Here is a 17,152-nt window from a genome sequence, read left to right as displayed (position 1 = left end):
ACAATACTGTGTATTTCATATTTATACAATTTATTGCACTCTACTTGTTCTTTATATTATTTTTTGGGAATAAAAAAAATGCAGTATCACATTGAGATTCATTCTAATAGCATACCGATAAGAATGTCTGGTTTGATGTGCTAAGCTGAAGTGAAATAAAACCACAATAAGATTCTTCATTTTACAGAAATGCCTAGGTGTTGGCTGTCAATGGGTTGGTCATTTTAATCAATTGCAGGCACGAGAATCCCATTGCGGAGAAAGCCAGACATACATGCTTGATATATGTTAAATATGTCACGAGGGTTTACAGTTTCAGTGCTAAGTAGCTCGGAAACGGTGCAACGTATCGAATTTTTTCTTATTAGTTATTTCTCAGCACGAACTATCCTGCAACATCCTTAGAAGCTTTTCACCTCCGTGTATGTTCTCTGGAAACCATGTGCAAAAATTGAAAATAAAAAAGAAATCGATGTGACAATGGTTTAATGGCCCCGAAAACCTTTGGCAATATACAGGGTGATTCAAAAAGAATACCACAACTTTAGGAATTTCAAACTCTGCAACGACAAAAGGCAGAGCTAAGCACTATCTATCGGCGAATTAAGGGAGCTATAAAGTTTCATTTAGTTGTACATTTGTTCGCTTGAGGCGCTGTTGACTAGGCGTCAGCGTCAGTTGATGGTAAGATGGCGACCGCTCAACAGAAAGCTTTTTGTGTTATTGAGTATGGCAGAAGTGAATCGACGACAGTTGTTCAGCGTGCATTTCGAACGAAGTATGGTGTTAAACCTCCTGATATTTGGTGTATTAAACGTTGGTATAAACAGTTTACAGCGAATGGGTGTTTGTGCAAAGGGAAAAGTTCTGGACGGCCGAGAACGAGTGATGAAAATGTAGCACGCATCCAGCAAGCATTTGTCCGCAGCCCAGAAAAATCGACTCGCAGAGCTAGCAGAGAGCTTCAAATTCCACAATCAACTGTATGGAGAGTCCTACGAAAAAGGTTAGTTATGAAACCTGAACGTCAACTACGCGAGGCGATGGATTGTCCGCCAGGCAGCCCGTGACAGAGCACTTCATTACTGGCCTCCAAGAAGCCCTGATCTTACCCCCTGCGATTTTTTCTTATGGGGGTATGTTAAGGATATGGTGTTTCGTCCACCTCTCCCAGCCACCATTGATGATTTGAAACATGAAATAACCATAGCTATCCAAACTGTTACGCCAGATATGCTACAGAGAGTGAGGAACGAGTTGGAGTATTGGGTTGATATTGCTCGAGTGTCTGGAGGGGGCCATATTGAACATCTCTGAACTTGTTTTTGAGTGAAAAAAAACCTTTTTAAATACTCTTTGTAATGATGTATAACAGAAGGTTATATTATGTTTCTTTCATTAAATACACATTTTTAAAGTTGTGGTATTCTTTTTGAATCACCCTGTATTTTGGATCACATTAGATTACCTGTAAGTTTGGTATATTTAAATACTTTCTTCATAACGGAATTGTTAGCAGGGGTACGTGTTGTGCAGAAGAGTGGAAGGCTAACCTAGTGAGCAGCAGTGGAACGTTCCTCTTCGCCGTATGAAATTTACATCGACCGTGAGACAGGACGGAAAGATTCGCCCCACTCGGCAGGCAGATGTGCCTCGACAGGAGGCGGCAGTCGGCGGTAGGCAGCGAACCGCTTCCCCCCGGCCGCTTCCATTCCCGCGTCACGGGCGCAGTAAGCTGCGTGCCAGGCGGCCGGAGTGGCAGCCGCTGAGTATCTGTCTGAGTGCAGCCGCGAGGCGCGCGGCAGGCGACGCGGCCCTATTTACTTTTTCGTCCACCGCGCCGGGGCTGCGGCAAGCCGGGTCTATTTCCTTGCAGATGAGACAGGAGACCGCCGGAAGTCTCTCAAGAAAAACTGCCTCCACGTCCCACGTTTGTTAAACCAAGTGTTACTGCTCAACCACCGTGACGAGACACACTCACAACGCCTCCTATCAACTCTGCAAATTAATCAGTGTAGCTAGATACTACCTCAAGCAGATCAAAGATTTAAGTAACTTCTAACATATAAAAATGGGTTTCATATCCGTCCGTGAAAGCTACGGTGAGGCTTCCATAAATCTGTTAAGTGTTGGACGTCACTATTAAGATTATTACAGAAAATAACAGAACGGAAGATTAAAGGCATTTGATCCTCTCTGTAGCGGAAGATTACCGTGTGATCAAAAAGTTAGTATAAATTTGAAAACTTAATAAACCACGGAATAATGTAGATAGAGAGGTAAAAATTGACACATGCTTGGAATGTCATGCGGTTTTATTAGAACCACCCCGTATTGCTAGACGCGTGACAGATCTCTTGCTCGCGTCGTTTGGTCATGATCGTGTGCTCAGCCGCCACTTTCGTCATGATTGTCCTCCCAGCTCCCCAGACCTCAGTCTGAGCGATTATTGCCTTTGGGATTACCTGAAGTCGCAAGTGTATCGTGATCGACCGACATCTCTAGGGATGCTGAAAGACAATATCCGACGCCAATGCCTCACAATAACTCCAGACATGCTTTACGGTGCTGTTCACAACATTATTCCTCGACTCCAGCTATTGTTGAGGAATTATGGTGGACATATTGAGCATTTCCTGTAAAGAACATCATCTTTGCTTTGTCTTACTTTGTTATGCTAATTATTGCTATTCTGATCAGATGAAGCGCCATCTGTCGTACATTTTTCGAACTTTTGTATTTTTTTTGGTCCTAATAAAACCCCATGTCATTCCAAGCGTGTGTGTCAATTTGTACCTCTCTATCTACATTATTCCGTGATTTATTCAGTTTTCAAATTTATACTGACTTTTTGATCACCCGGTATGTTTTGGCCCGAGCATGTCATTTTTCTTACGTTACTCTTATATACTGTTTCTTTCTTTCTTTCTTTCTTTCTTTCTCAGGGCCTTTGTCCCACTCCAACTTGGCTTTGTTAGTGCGGATTTGGCAGTGTTAATGGCAGAGGGTGGCCAGATTCCCTTCCTGACGCCACCCCCAAACCCCCGGGATGGGGGTCATGATCGTCTGCGTCCAGTGTAAAGAATGAAATAGTGCGAACGTTTTCAAATGTCTGTGTAACTGAGGCGGAACTTGGGAACCAGCCCAGTATTCACCGAGTGGGATGTGGAAGACCGCCTAAAAACCACATCCAGGCTGGATGGCATACCGGCCGTCGTCGATAGTCCGCCAGGCGGATTCGATCCAGGGCTGACGCACCTACCCGAGTCCAGGTAGCAGCACATTAGCGCTCTCGGCTGCCCTGGCGGGTGTTACTGTTATATACTGTACAGACACTTTAATGTGATCACCAGTCAAAAGCCTGAATAACCACCTGTTGCAGCCCAGACGTGCAGGAATACAGCCGACCAAGTACTGGAAAGTATTGCCAGGGATGCGGAGCCTTGCCAACTCCAGTGCCCTGGCCAGCTGTACCAGGTTTCTTGGTTGAGGACCCATGGAGTGGAAAACCTAATCCAGCCGGTCCCACAGATTTCCGATTGGGTTATACTGTGGGGAGTTGGGTGGCTAGGGGAATACGGTAAAATCATCCTGCTGCTTTGCGAATCACGCACATACATTGTGAGCTGAGTGACACGTTGCATTGTGCTGCTGGTAGGTGCCATCGTGTCGTCGAAAAAGAAACATGGTCTCCAAGGGTAGATGCGTACTTGTATTGGTTCATCGTGCCTTCCAGAACGACGAGATCACCCAGAGAATTCCCTCCGACCTCGCTCTTCTCACAATTGTTACAGAGTATTCTTTGAGACGATTCGCCGGTCGCTGTGACGGAGCGGTTCTAGGCGCTTCAGTCCGGAACAGCGCTGCTTCTGCGGTCGCGGGTTTGAATCCTGCCTCAGGCATGGATGTGTGTGATGTCCTTAGGTTAGTTAGGTTTAAGTAGTTCTAAGTCTAGGGGACTGATGACCTCCGATGTTAGGTCCCATAGTGTTTAGAGCCATTTTTTCAGACGATTCAGGCTGTACACACCAACGGACATCTGTCCAATAGAGCACAAATCGTGATTCATCTGAGAAGGCCACCTGTCCCTACTCAGTGGACGCCCAGTCGCGATACTGGTGTGCAAATTAAAGTCATTCTCGCCTATGAACAGCAGGCAACAAGGGTGCAAACAAGACGCCTGCTGCAAAGTGCGATGCGCGGCAACGTTCGCACGAGGTCACGGAGGAGACTCTTTTGGTAGTCTCTTGGTTAAAAAATGGCTCTGAGCACTATGGGACCTAACATCGGAGGTCATCAGTCCCCTAGAACTCAGAACTACTTAAACCTAATTAACCTAAGGACATCACACATATCCATGCCTGAGGCAGGATTCGAGCCTGCGACCGTAGCGGTCGCGCGGTTCCAGACTGTAGCGCCTAGAACCACTAAGCCACTCCGGCTGGCAGTCTCTGGGTTAATCCGGGTGGTCAATTGCTCAGCAGTTCCACGTCTATTTGGCTGCTCATATCACCACATTCATCGTTTACCCCTGCCATCTATGGCCTATGGTTACCACAGCTACCTCGGTGCCAGTTTTGAATAGCACCATTTCCGCATACACGGCATACTTTAACCACGGCAACACGCGAAAATCTTACAATCTTGGGCTTTCCGTAAATGCTTCCACTCTTGGCCCGAAAGCCAATGATCATACTCTTTTGGACGTCATATACGTCGCTGAGAAGAATGTGTGTGGATACGACCAACACAGTTGCAAGAGACTTGCAGAAGATTGGGAAAAATGGAGAACGAGAATTGCAATCGACCAGGCAACGGCTTGAGCACAAAAGACTGGTTTAACCTGATCCTCCTTATCTTACAGTCATGCGCCAGTCTTTTCACCTCTTTGTGCCTGTTACACCTGTGATCTGTGATAATGTTCTACATTCCCGTTCACCCTCTGCCTTACAACACGTCGCTTCTACTAATTCTTACGGTAACAATTTGCGAAGCATCAACTTAGCTAAACAATGCGCATCTTCTCCGGCCGGGGTGGCCGAGCGGTTCTAGGCGCTACAGTCTGGAACCGTGGAATCGCTACGGTCGCAGGTTCGAATCCTGCCTCGGGCATGGATGTGTGTGATGTCCATAAGTTAGTTAGGTTTAAGTAGTTCTAAGTTCTAGGGGACTGATGACCTCAGAAGTTAAGTCCCATAGTGCTCAGAGCCATTTGAACCTTGCACATCTTCCAGCTGCTTAGTCTCTGCAGCAGCTGAGCTACTTAGAGGCACGTCAGTCCCGAATAACCTCAGATACTGAAAGAAGAACTGTGTGCAACGGACTTAACGATATCAGAGAGGTTGCTCTGGTGAATCAGTCCTTCAGAAAAATAGTTTACGGTATAGTGCGTGGAAAAGGGATTCGATAACTAGTGAATGAAATTTACAGCCGAAGTGAATCTAAGTTTATTATAATCATTCTCTGTATCCATGATTCAGATAATGGCGTTAAAATGTGTCTTAATTAAGCACATGGCTAACAGAACATCAAATTAGAACAAAGCAATTACGTACGACTGGCACTGATTACCTTGGCAAAATTTCATGAAAGGAGCCGGTATTCGGAAATACGTATCATCCATTTCACGAAACGCAGTTAAAGGTGGATACAAAGTGACTGTATGATTGTACCAAATGGTGAAATGACAATTAACTGCAACTATCCCATGATCACTGGGTCATGAATGAGTCGTAAGACTCTAAATAAGTGTCGAAAAGCACCCAACTTCACTCATTCCTGGCTAACTGATGCTGCCAGAAAATCTCACCACAATCGTTGTGTAGGAATGGAAGCTGTGTACCTGAAGGTGGTTGCTCCTGGTGCTGATCAGGCAGCGCAGGGAATGCCTCTCAGAGCAGAAGTTCCGCTCGCTGCTGTATCCGTCCTGGAAATCTGAAGTCTCCAGTCTAGACACTTAGGGTGTGTACTGCTTCGAGTCACCACCCAGTCGCCTCTGAACCATGTCGAATGTCCCTATTCAGAGCATATTACGTGCCATAACACACAATCTTCCAAAGAAAACGGTACGCCAAACTCTGGGCAATGTTGAAACAGTTAAACCACTGTCCTTTCTCCCACCAGGAGCTATGTGAAACATGTTCTCCAATCAGCCAGCTTCTGATCGACGCCATTTCTAGAGCGTTCTAGGTCGCATTCATATGTCGTCGATTTCCTTTCTAGTCAGCACTATCTTCCCTTGAACAAACTTGCCAGAAAGTCCACTCCTAGTGTCGCATTCTAGTATTTTTTAAGAACAGCCAATGAGCTCATCCCCCATCTTTTGGTGGAAGAATGTGTCATTCCTCATGGGACAGAGTCACGCTAGTGCAACTCGCCTTCACTGGTAACCATAAAACACGTTACACATAGCTGAATAGCGCCGCTTCCTTCGGGGGGTGGCAAGAGGTAGGGATCAGTCCAAAATGTTCCCCCACTACGGCTGTCTTCCGAGGCGTCAATGGCCCTCTGCAAAGCGCACTTTAACTATCCTAGACCTGGTTGTAAAATGACCATTTACTAGCTATGGGTGACTCCACTCATGGTGAATTATTCTAGTGTTCTGGCTGGACCCATGCTGAGTGCACTAGACGCTTATAGCTCATGGAAAAAATTGGTGGAGACTGCCAGAATGGTGCCCAGCAGAATAATCGGGGTCAGCAAAGTACCTTTCGGCCAGAGACCCTACCCCTCCACTTGTCAGCAGGTGGAAGTCAGTCCCTGTCCCTTATGGAGTGTCTCTGCAGGGATCTCGGCCTACAGCCTCCGCTGTGGCTTACCAGTAGTAGTAGTAGTAGTAGCTTTATTCATCCGTAGATCTCTTTTTATAAGGATATAGGACATGTCAAAGTATTTACAAATTTAGATCAATTTAAAATAAGTTAATTCGTATACACATATATTTACAGACGTCTAATTAAGACAATCATTAGATTTACTCCTGGTATACAATACTTTTTTACAAATAACTTATTAAATAATGTAATGCCACATTATTCACTCATATCTCACTCATCAGTCACTACACACACTATACATACTTTGTTTCATAACACTTCACTCGCTACACACACACACACACACACACACACACTGGTGATCTCTGGACCATTTTCTGTACCGCCTCTTCCCATTTTCTATCCTGAAAAACTGAGTCAGCATCGCTCCATAAGGACTGAGATGTTGAACTCAGAAAGAGGAAGAGGTGTTAGTATTGTGCCATGCATAGCTTGGGGGTAAGTATTTCTAGAAAGGAAAAAAACGTAAAGTGAAGGTGTTATGTGGAATGTTGGATATTTTATAATCATTACTATTATTATTTATTTGTATAACATTTTTATCAAACCCCTACTCTGTTTTAGCTAAGTAATCCTTCAATGTATAAAATGTATTGCATAATAGATACTTTTAGCTGCCTTTTTAAATAAGTGTATTTTTGCAATTTCTTTAGTCTCCTTTGGTAATTTATTGTACAGTTTTATTCACTGGTAGAAAATGCTGTTTTGTGCTTTATGTTTATTTTTCTTGGTAAATGTAAGTTGAGTCTATCTCTTGTTGCATGGTCATGGACAGAGCTGTTTGTGCAGTAATTACCAATGTTATTTTTTATGTGTACAACTGGCTCACAAGACCATGGCTCACAAATGATGTTTACCATTCCGCAGGCAAAAATTCGCAGTAAGAACAGAGAAAATTAATAGAAAAAGATGATTTGACCTTTACAGACACTGATATAATTACCATAATTAGCATCAAGCATAAAATTATCAGTAGAAACAAGATTTTAATTGTGTTTAATGAAATTTACGAAATAAATATCAGAATTTTCTTGTCGTTAATGGACTGACATCTCTCAAATTGTTGCTTAGCTAATTTTATGATATTCCATTGAATTATCTCATCAACTATTTGAAAACTACTTCATGCCAAACTTAGCGTAATAACTTATTTAACTTTCTACTGCAGCACCACGTTTTAAACATTTTTAGTGACTTAGTTCTGTTTTTTTTTCCCAACAGATAACATTTAAACCATTCTATTGGCAAACGATGCACTGTCTCATGCCAATACATGAGTCAGTGTGTAGTGCAGACAGGGCATTAGCGTAATATTTCTCTCGCCCACTTCTCTCATTAGGTGTTTGAGAATTTATCAAATGTTATCATTTATTTTGTTATTCAACGGTACCACAGAATTGACGCTGGTCTAAGTCGCCTAGAATCCCCACCTTTAGAGAACGTGAATATGCAGGACTACCTCACAAGCGGTGCTAGAATAAAGAAGGTGTGAAAGGAGGATTGTACCGCGCGGCGGCGGTACAGCATTGCAGACACAGTTCTTCTGAAAGAGAAAAAATTGCAGATGTCTTGTCCACAGTTTACATGATACGGAGTGACAGATTCACTTTAGAAACTAAAATCTGTGGCTACTAGCAGATTAATGTTTTGAGTCGAGGTATACTCGAAGGGCCCAGTTGGTAGAGTGGTGTACACTACCATTTCAAAGATATCCAGACACCTGTTAGTACATGGGATGTAGCCAGACTTCGCCTTTATGACGGCTTAAATTTCTGTTCGCGACACTTTCCATAAGGTATCTAAATGCCTATGGAGGAATGGCAGTCCATTCTTCCTTGAGAGTCGAAACCAAAAAAGGTTGTCTTGTTGGACGCTCGAATCTGTCAACGTCGCAACTCATCCCAGAGATGTACCACTGGGTTCAGGTCGGGAATCTGGACAGGCCAGTCCGTTTCAGCAATGTTGTTGTCCAAAACCCAGTGTCTCACATATGCTGCTGGGTCACAGGGTGCATTGTCATGCTGAAACAATCGTCGTCTCCCAAGTGTTTCTTACTCTATGCACTATGTAGTGCTGCAAAGTGAGTTCATGTACTTCCGTATTTAGAGTTATCTTAAACGCTATAAGGGAAAAATATTCTAACCACGAAGAATACCCTCATACCATACCATCATCTCCATGGTACCTCAATCTTGGCACTCACATGGTAACGGGTTACGTTCTTTAGACACTTGCCAGACCCAAACGCTTTTACTTAATCACTTAGAATGATTGATCACTCCAAAGCACCCGTTTCTAGTCATCCGCTGCACAGCAGTGTCGCTCTTACAGCACCTCAACCGTACTTTAGCAGTGACTAGAGAAAGGTGTGGCTTAAGGAAGCTGCTCGACTATTGCACCCAATTCTTTTTAACTCGCTGAGCACATTCATTGTGCTAGCTTGACTGCTGGTAGCGCCTTGCAGATCAGCAGTGATTCCTTCCACTGATTTTATGCTATTTTCTACAAGCGCTCTCGGCAGTGCCTACAGTGTCTGTTCGCCAGTGCATGAGATCTGACTGATCGTGGCGTGATTGTTGTTTAGCGTCTCCACTTCACAATCACATCCTCAACAGTCTGAAGGATTCAGAAGCGCTGAGATACCTTTGATGGGCCAGTTACTACTATCTATTTCTACATCTACATGGGTATTCTGCAAAACACATTTAAGTGCCAGTCAGAGGGTTCATCGAACTACCTTTACAATAATTCTCTATTACTCCACTCTCGAACAGTGAGCAGAAAAAACGAAGGCGTACAAATTTCTGTGCGATCTTTGATTCCCCTTATTTTATTATATTGAGCATTTCTTCCGATGCAGGTCGGCGTCAACACAGTATTGTCGGAGGAGAAAGTTGGTGTGGTGTGCGTACTGTAATACCTTCAGTACACACACCATCAGATTATTTGACTGGTCACTCTAATGAAGTAGGCGAGTGTCAGCAATATGACTCGTGGTCTTATCATAGCGTGTTCATCTTCTGCCGTTAGGTCAGATGATAGAAATGCCACTTGCACGCTTAGAGTAGCAGATTGACGGTGACCAACTTTAAACAGAACTTGATTAATTTTTACACACATTTATTAAAATAATAACAAGCTTAGAAATTACCTAACTTGGTTCAGGATGCTATTTACAATTGACAATCTGAAGTTCCTTTGGAATTGGTACGTTAATCTTATTCTCACATATATCTCTGACACTGGACAAAAGTGTCTATACAGTTATCTTCATGGCTATGTTCAGGAATATGGTAATCTTATTAGGCCCAGACTGAAACTTGACTGTAGACTGGGACAGATAAATGTAGAACTCGTACAGACTGGTACAGACTAATGCAGACAAATGCAGACTGTTGCAGACAAATGCAGACTGACTAATTGGAGGTCTGTACACTTGTTATAATACCTCGCGCGTTCATGTATCACTGCGTGAGCGTGATCCGCGAGGAGAAAAGGTTTTACGTTAGCATCAATCTCATTGGCTGCGTTACATATTAATATGCGGATCGGCGGAAGCAGAATTTGGTCCGTCTCTATGGCAGCGTCATCTCGTAGTGCGGAGATGGACGAGAGCTGCGCCTGCGCTGTTGTACTTAGCGGGACGCGCTCTAGTGGGAAAGTTGTGTACGCGCTGACTACGCGGAACTATGTACACAACAGTTGGTGAATGAAATTTCGTGAGAAGATTCCGCCGCAACGAAAAAAGCCTTTATTTTCTTGGTGTCATCCCAAATCCTGCACCATGCCCGTGACACTCTCTCCCCTGTTTCGCGATAGTACAAAACGTGTTGCTCGTCGTTGAACTTTCTCGATGTACTCCGTCAATCCTACCTGGTAACGATCCCAGACCCCGTAGCAGTACTCCAAAAGAGGACGGACAAGCGTAGTGTAAGCAGTCTCTTTAGTAGATCTGTTACGTTTCCAGTGTCCTGCCAATCAAACGCAGTATTTGGTTTGCCTTTCACACAACATTTTCTATGTTTTCTTTCCAATTTAAATTGTTCGTAATTGTAATTCCTAGGTATCTAGTTGAATTGATGGCCATTAGATTTGACTACACCGAAGTTACTCATGTGGGTGATCTCACACTTTTCGTTATTTAGGGTCAATTGCCAACTTTTCACCATTCACATATCTTTTCAAAATCGTTTTACAATTTGTTTTGATATTCTGATCAGATTACTAGACGATAAAGATAGCATCATCTGCAAAAAACCTAAGTTACTGGAAAATATATAAATGTACAGTTACTACGTTTTCTACTTTCGGTTTGACTGTCTAGTTCCGAAACTACAAGCATGCTTGTGTGACCTTCTAACGGACACAGCCAGAGAATAGTGGTCGAAGATAGTGGTGGTATTTCGACATCGTGATTACATGTTAAGTAGCTACCATCCACAAATAGACTATCTTACCATTAATTCCGTAACAAACTTTCCTTTAGAAGAGAAAGAACATTGAGATAGCTTTATAACGTTTATCTGTTCGTGATTTTTACATTATACCAGCCTAATATATGCGAATAGCATCGTAAATACTTTTATTATGGTGTTCACCGTGTGTGAGACTTAATATCGCTTCCAACATATTTCTGTAGGTAGGTGCTATTTACTATATGACAAGCTAAACGTGCCGGATTAGTATTCACCGCGTGCCATGCTCTGCCATTAGTGCATTATCGAAAGCACTAGCCTAGCGCACCTTTCTGACAAGGATGTTACTTGCGTTAAATAATCTGACTTCCTAGTAAGAGGAACGCTGTGACTAACGTTTCTGGTAAGTTACGTTTCTAAGACATGTGCTAGAACGATTGTGGAGTTTGAAAGATATGAAAGAAAATCAGTGGCAAATTGGGACTTAGAGTCCATGTGTGTGACGTGTTTGAATCGTTCAGTTACTGGCGCACAGTCATCGAAATCTACTGACGTGGGTCAGCGTCTTGGTATGGGACACAGCTTCTGCTTGATACAGTCATTATCGCAACATTTACTGCGCTGAGAAAAAAGAGCTTGTTATCCTACACATCTATGATTTAGTTGATATATGGCACTATTGCGAGAAACTACAGTAACATCTTTCGGATGACTATTCATTATTTTATGTGGTTTTTTTCCTGTTCCACACTCCCACCGCTCATAAATACTGAGGACGATGGAGATAGAAGGTCAACTTTGAATATCTGTTCTAGTTTTACTTACTCGTACACCAAAATACATGGTTACTTCAAAATACTTTAGTTAATCGAGGAATTCTGAAATGGTCTGAATATCCATTTATGCTCCAAGAGGCCCCTACATTTACAAAACTGCGTACCGTAAATTGGAGTGTTGCTGTGACGAGATAATCATACAGTGGTAGTTCCCGGGCTCTTACGAATTGAAATGCTTAGCATACAGCCTGTACGTTTTCCGAGGAGAAGCTCCGAGTGTCTTCGTCGTGTGAACTCTCTAAGAAATTTTATCTGCAGTTCATGTCATGATTAAGTATTCCAGGAAATAAAGTGACAATGAGTACTGGCAGTAGTAACTTACTCAGTATTTAAATACGTTACGATACGACAGTAGTGACTAAGGTGTAAGAAAAAACCAGAAGTTCTCCAAGTTTTAAAGCAATGTAGGATATACCGCAGAAATGGTAAGTGATTGTACTAAAATGATCAGGATTACAAAACTATACCTTTTTGAGAATTCATTATCATTGGAAGTCCTCGTGTACTGTAGTCAGGGCCTTTAATCGTCGTGGAGTGCAAGGAAATAAGGCCTGGTAATATTCCTGTACATTATCTACCCATGTAGGTTTTGTTCGAGTTTACGGAGTATGGACACTGGTTTCTGAAGTACAAAGACAAGAAAATTGTCGACCAATCATGTCCCGCTATGTTTTATGTACGAAATGTCAAGAGAATATTCATGCCGGGCAAGAAGAGATAAACTACGTTTTGAACGTGGCACTTGTGTTTAGGCACTAGATTCGCATTCGGGATTGGGGATCGGATCTCAGCCGGTCATAAAGATTTAGGTTATCCCTGATTTCTCTAAAGCACTTAAAGCAAATGTCAGGATGGATCCTTAGAAAATTTCTTTCCTCATAGGTTTATACTCCAGCTATTTCTCTCTCTGTTATGATCTTGTTATCGGCGGAATGTTCACTAGTAATTGTCTTTTCCCTCGTTCCTTGTAGATGATTTGCTCATTATTTACTGGTGTGTGATTTACATAAAACGTAACTAGTATAACTAGTGATTAAAAATCTGTGTAATGCAGCAGTCGTAGTAGCTCGTAATTGAAGACCTAATTTAATACGTAATAATTTATGGAAACAATAAAGATTTTGATACTATTAGACTACTGAGGAAAGAAGTTAAGAGAACTGTTCAGTTACTCTATTTTGTTCTGCAGCGATACTAGATCATTACCTTCAGGATGTGTGGCGGCTTCCGTAAGGTTAAAGAGTAAGTAATACCTAGATATGGCCCTGACAGACCACGAAGTGGTACAGTAGCTCTGTGTGCGAACAGAGACTCTATTGCAGGCACTTGCATTCTTTCTGATATTTGTTACACGGCCATTAGGCCGTGGTCTGCGTCATGTTTCTGTGCCTAAGGATTTGTCACTTCATGCTGGAGAAATCACCAGAAGTTATAAAGACTAGAGCAATTGTTTCAAACTCACACAAGCATTAGCATCTAACCTTCAGTTGCACAAACCCGCTGAGTGGTTTCTGACGCCTATTCTGTGGAGGAAATTTCCGTGATTTAATCGCATCTTTATTATTGACGGTAAGTATCATCTACAGTTCAGTCCCTAAACTACGATATCCTGGAGGGAACAAGTTGCAGGTTACAGTACTGGCGTCCTATCTGCTGTTGTTTCCTTCCCCATGGTTTTTCCGTGCTCTATATGCCCCACTTTAAGTTCAGGAATGTAATAGATATGGAGATTGATTGCCCGTTATGCGTTACATTCTTTGACAGGAAATAAACGTATGTACAGGGTGATCAAAAGGTCAGTACAAATTTGAAAACTTAATAAACCACGGAATAATGTAGGTATACAGGTAAAAATTGACACACATGCTTGGAACAAAAAAAAAAAAAAAAAAAAAGTTCACAAAAATTTCCGACAGATGACGCTGGACACCAAAACTGCTATCGTGATGGGTGAGAGGTACGCCGATATGTTACAGAATAGCATCATCCCCAGCCTGACTGATAAACAACTGCTGGAACGTACGATGTTTATACAAGATGGCGCTCCACCCCATATTACTAGACGCGTGAAAGATCTCTTGCTCGCGTCGTTTGGTGATGATCGTATGCTCAGCCCCCACTTTCGTCATGCTTGGCCTCCCAGGTCCCCAGATCTCAGTCCGTGCGATTATTAGCTTTGGCGTTACCTGAAGTCGCAAGTGTATCGTGATCGACCGACGTCTCTAGGTATGCTAAAAGACAACATCCGACGCCAGTGCCTCACCATAACTCCGGACATGCTTTACAGTGCTGTTCACAACATTATTCCTCGACTCCAGCTATTGTTGAGGAATGATGGTGGACATATTGAGCATTTCCTGTAAAGAACATCATCTTTGCTTTGTCTTACTTTGTTATGCCAATTATTGCTATTCTGATCAGATGAAGCGCCATCTGTCGGACATGTTTTGAACGTTTGTATTTTTTGATTCTAATAAAACCCTATGTCATTCCAAGCATATGTGTCAATTTTTTTGATTCTAATAAAACCCTATGTCATTCCAAGCATATGTGTCAATTTTTTTTATTCTAATAAAATCCTATGTCATTCCAAGCATATGTGTCAATTTGTACCTCTCTCTCTACATTATTCCGTGATTTATTCAGTTTTCAAATTTATACTGACTTTTTGATCACCCAGTATTTTGTGACAGGTTCTGGTGCGATGGTATGTAAGGAAAACTGACCAAGTTTCCATACCGCTATAGATAAACTTTTTGTGTATAATGTTCGAAAAACAGTTTTTGTCCCCTCGTATTGCTGGTATGCTGAGAGCTTGTAACAGAGACTTTTCTCTTATAAGCACAAGGTGTAGAGAAGCCGTGACTGAAGCATGTCTATCTCCTGACAAAGAAAGCGCTCAATTGCCAGGTTGATCGAGCAACTAATCGGAAAGACAATAAAATAATTAATGAATACATGATAGTAAATCAGTTTATCACTGGCAGTCTGAGACCACCGGTGGCCAGACTGAATAGGTAACTGGAAAAATTTTGAGGAGCACGGGTTAATTAGTGTTAATTATGGACAAGATGTGCGAAATTCTGCAGGGGTTCCGTGCCGTTACCTGAAATTTTAAGCCATGGATACTTTAACGTGCAAGGATAAGGGGCTCGTCCGCTTTCGTAGAATTGGCGCCACCTCAGTCTCTCCAACTCCTGACTTGGGAGGAGTGGCCGTCACTGTCCGGAACAGATTATAACCGCCAACGCCTGTTAGGTTGGCTGCGGGAACTTCTTTCTGCCGGCGGACGCCTACTGTGGAGGGATATCCGGATTCACAAAGTGCGGAGAGCCATCCCAGCAGTCCTTTTCGCTACAGTACTTGTTGGAGTCAGTTCGTGATAGAAGCATAGTACGTGTTACCACCATTTCTCGGGATGTATGAACTTGTTTCCATAACTTGGTAGCAGCCATGGTCCGAGCAGTTCGGTTTAGTGCCGCAATTCCTCAATAATACGCTAGTAGCAACATCGGCCACATTTTACAAACTATGCTACCATTTCCATCTCAGTCGATGGACTAGGCGACTTTTTACACGATGACGTGGTATGCTAGTCGTGCAGCCTGTGCCTGGGTTTTTTTCAAACGCAGTTCTCATGGCAATTGACTATTTCCTCGTTTGATTTCAAATTGGAAAGTTTTTTCGTAATTTCGTGCTAGCACACTGACTCAAAAGGGCTGGGCGGATTGTTTCATGTTTCATTCCTGTTTTCATCAAGAAATTTTAAAACTTTCATTTATTGTGAGAGAATCGATCTTTTATAGCATGTAACAGGCCACCACCAGTGTTTTTTTCTCCGGTGAATATATCTAATTTCTATACTAGGTCTGCCTGTTTGCTGGTCTGTAGCATTCTTCTGTTGCCCCAAATCGGTAGTTTTTTATTTAGCTGTCAGAACCACTGATAGACTGTGAAAAACATGAGATTGACAATGAGGTTAATGATCCAGCTAACAGAGAATCGGCGGCAGACAGATAATTAATTTCCTTTCGAAACATACCATGCCCACTAAAGTTCAATAGCTGCAAGCTGATAGTATTTTTACGAGTCTGATGTCACGAAGATCTTGTTCACTCCAAATTGATTTGTGAACTAAAGCGCTTTCACGACTGCTACTGCCTCTGTGGTTAACACTGACATGTTGTCTGGGGAGGAATATGACAACAATTTTTGAAAACATTTCTCTTGAAGAACAGCGATTATCCTTAGCACTTTAAAATGAACATGCATCGACTGCGGTCGAGACCGTTTATGTTCATTTTAGAATATGACGTATTTCCTTGGAGATATGGGCAAAAGAAGATGCTACATTTATATGATGGGTTAGTTACATACGAATCGTCATGGGATATTCTGACCATATATTCGGCTCTACGTTTGTCACTAATATGATACGGAAATCGTACGAAGTGAATATTTGAGAGAAAGAAATTTCGAAGTGTTTTCTCGTCTAGCGAACTAGTTAAACAAGAAGCGTTTCTGTCAAGCAGCCCCAGTCCCTTGGCTCTATACTCTAAGCATCTAAGCAATATCCCACTTCCACAATTGAGAAGGCAAGAAGCTGCAGCAAGAGAGTAGTCAAAAATTCATGACTCAGATTACCCACAGAATCTACCAATCCATGATGTTTTGAACGAAATACCATCGACCCGCTTGAAATCACGGAAGCCTAGATGGGTTAATACACAACCTGACATCAAGGAACAATGGCGGCACTTTTGGAATGATTCTGGAATTAATAAACAAGGTATCCAAGATCCTACTCTGGAATTACCGGGCTTTGACCTGAAGAGATGTACCTGGACTAAATTAAACCGTATCAGAATGGGCCATGCAAAACTGCAATGCATGTAAGTACAAGTGGGGTCTATGCGACCCACCAGCCTGTGACTGTGGAGCACCAGAACAGAACGTCCGCCATATTATTGGGGAATAGCAATTAAGAAGATACGCCGGACCTGTCTCTGAGGTTATACGGGGTGTTAAAAAAAGGTACGGCCAAACTTTCAGGAAACATTCCTCA

This window comes from Schistocerca cancellata, chromosome 3, assembly GCF_023864275.1.
Source record: "Schistocerca cancellata isolate TAMUIC-IGC-003103 chromosome 3, iqSchCanc2.1, whole genome shotgun sequence".
Lineage (NCBI taxonomy): Eukaryota > Metazoa > Arthropoda > Insecta > Orthoptera > Acrididae > Schistocerca > Schistocerca cancellata.
Note: the sequence above shows the minus strand (reverse complement) of the source record.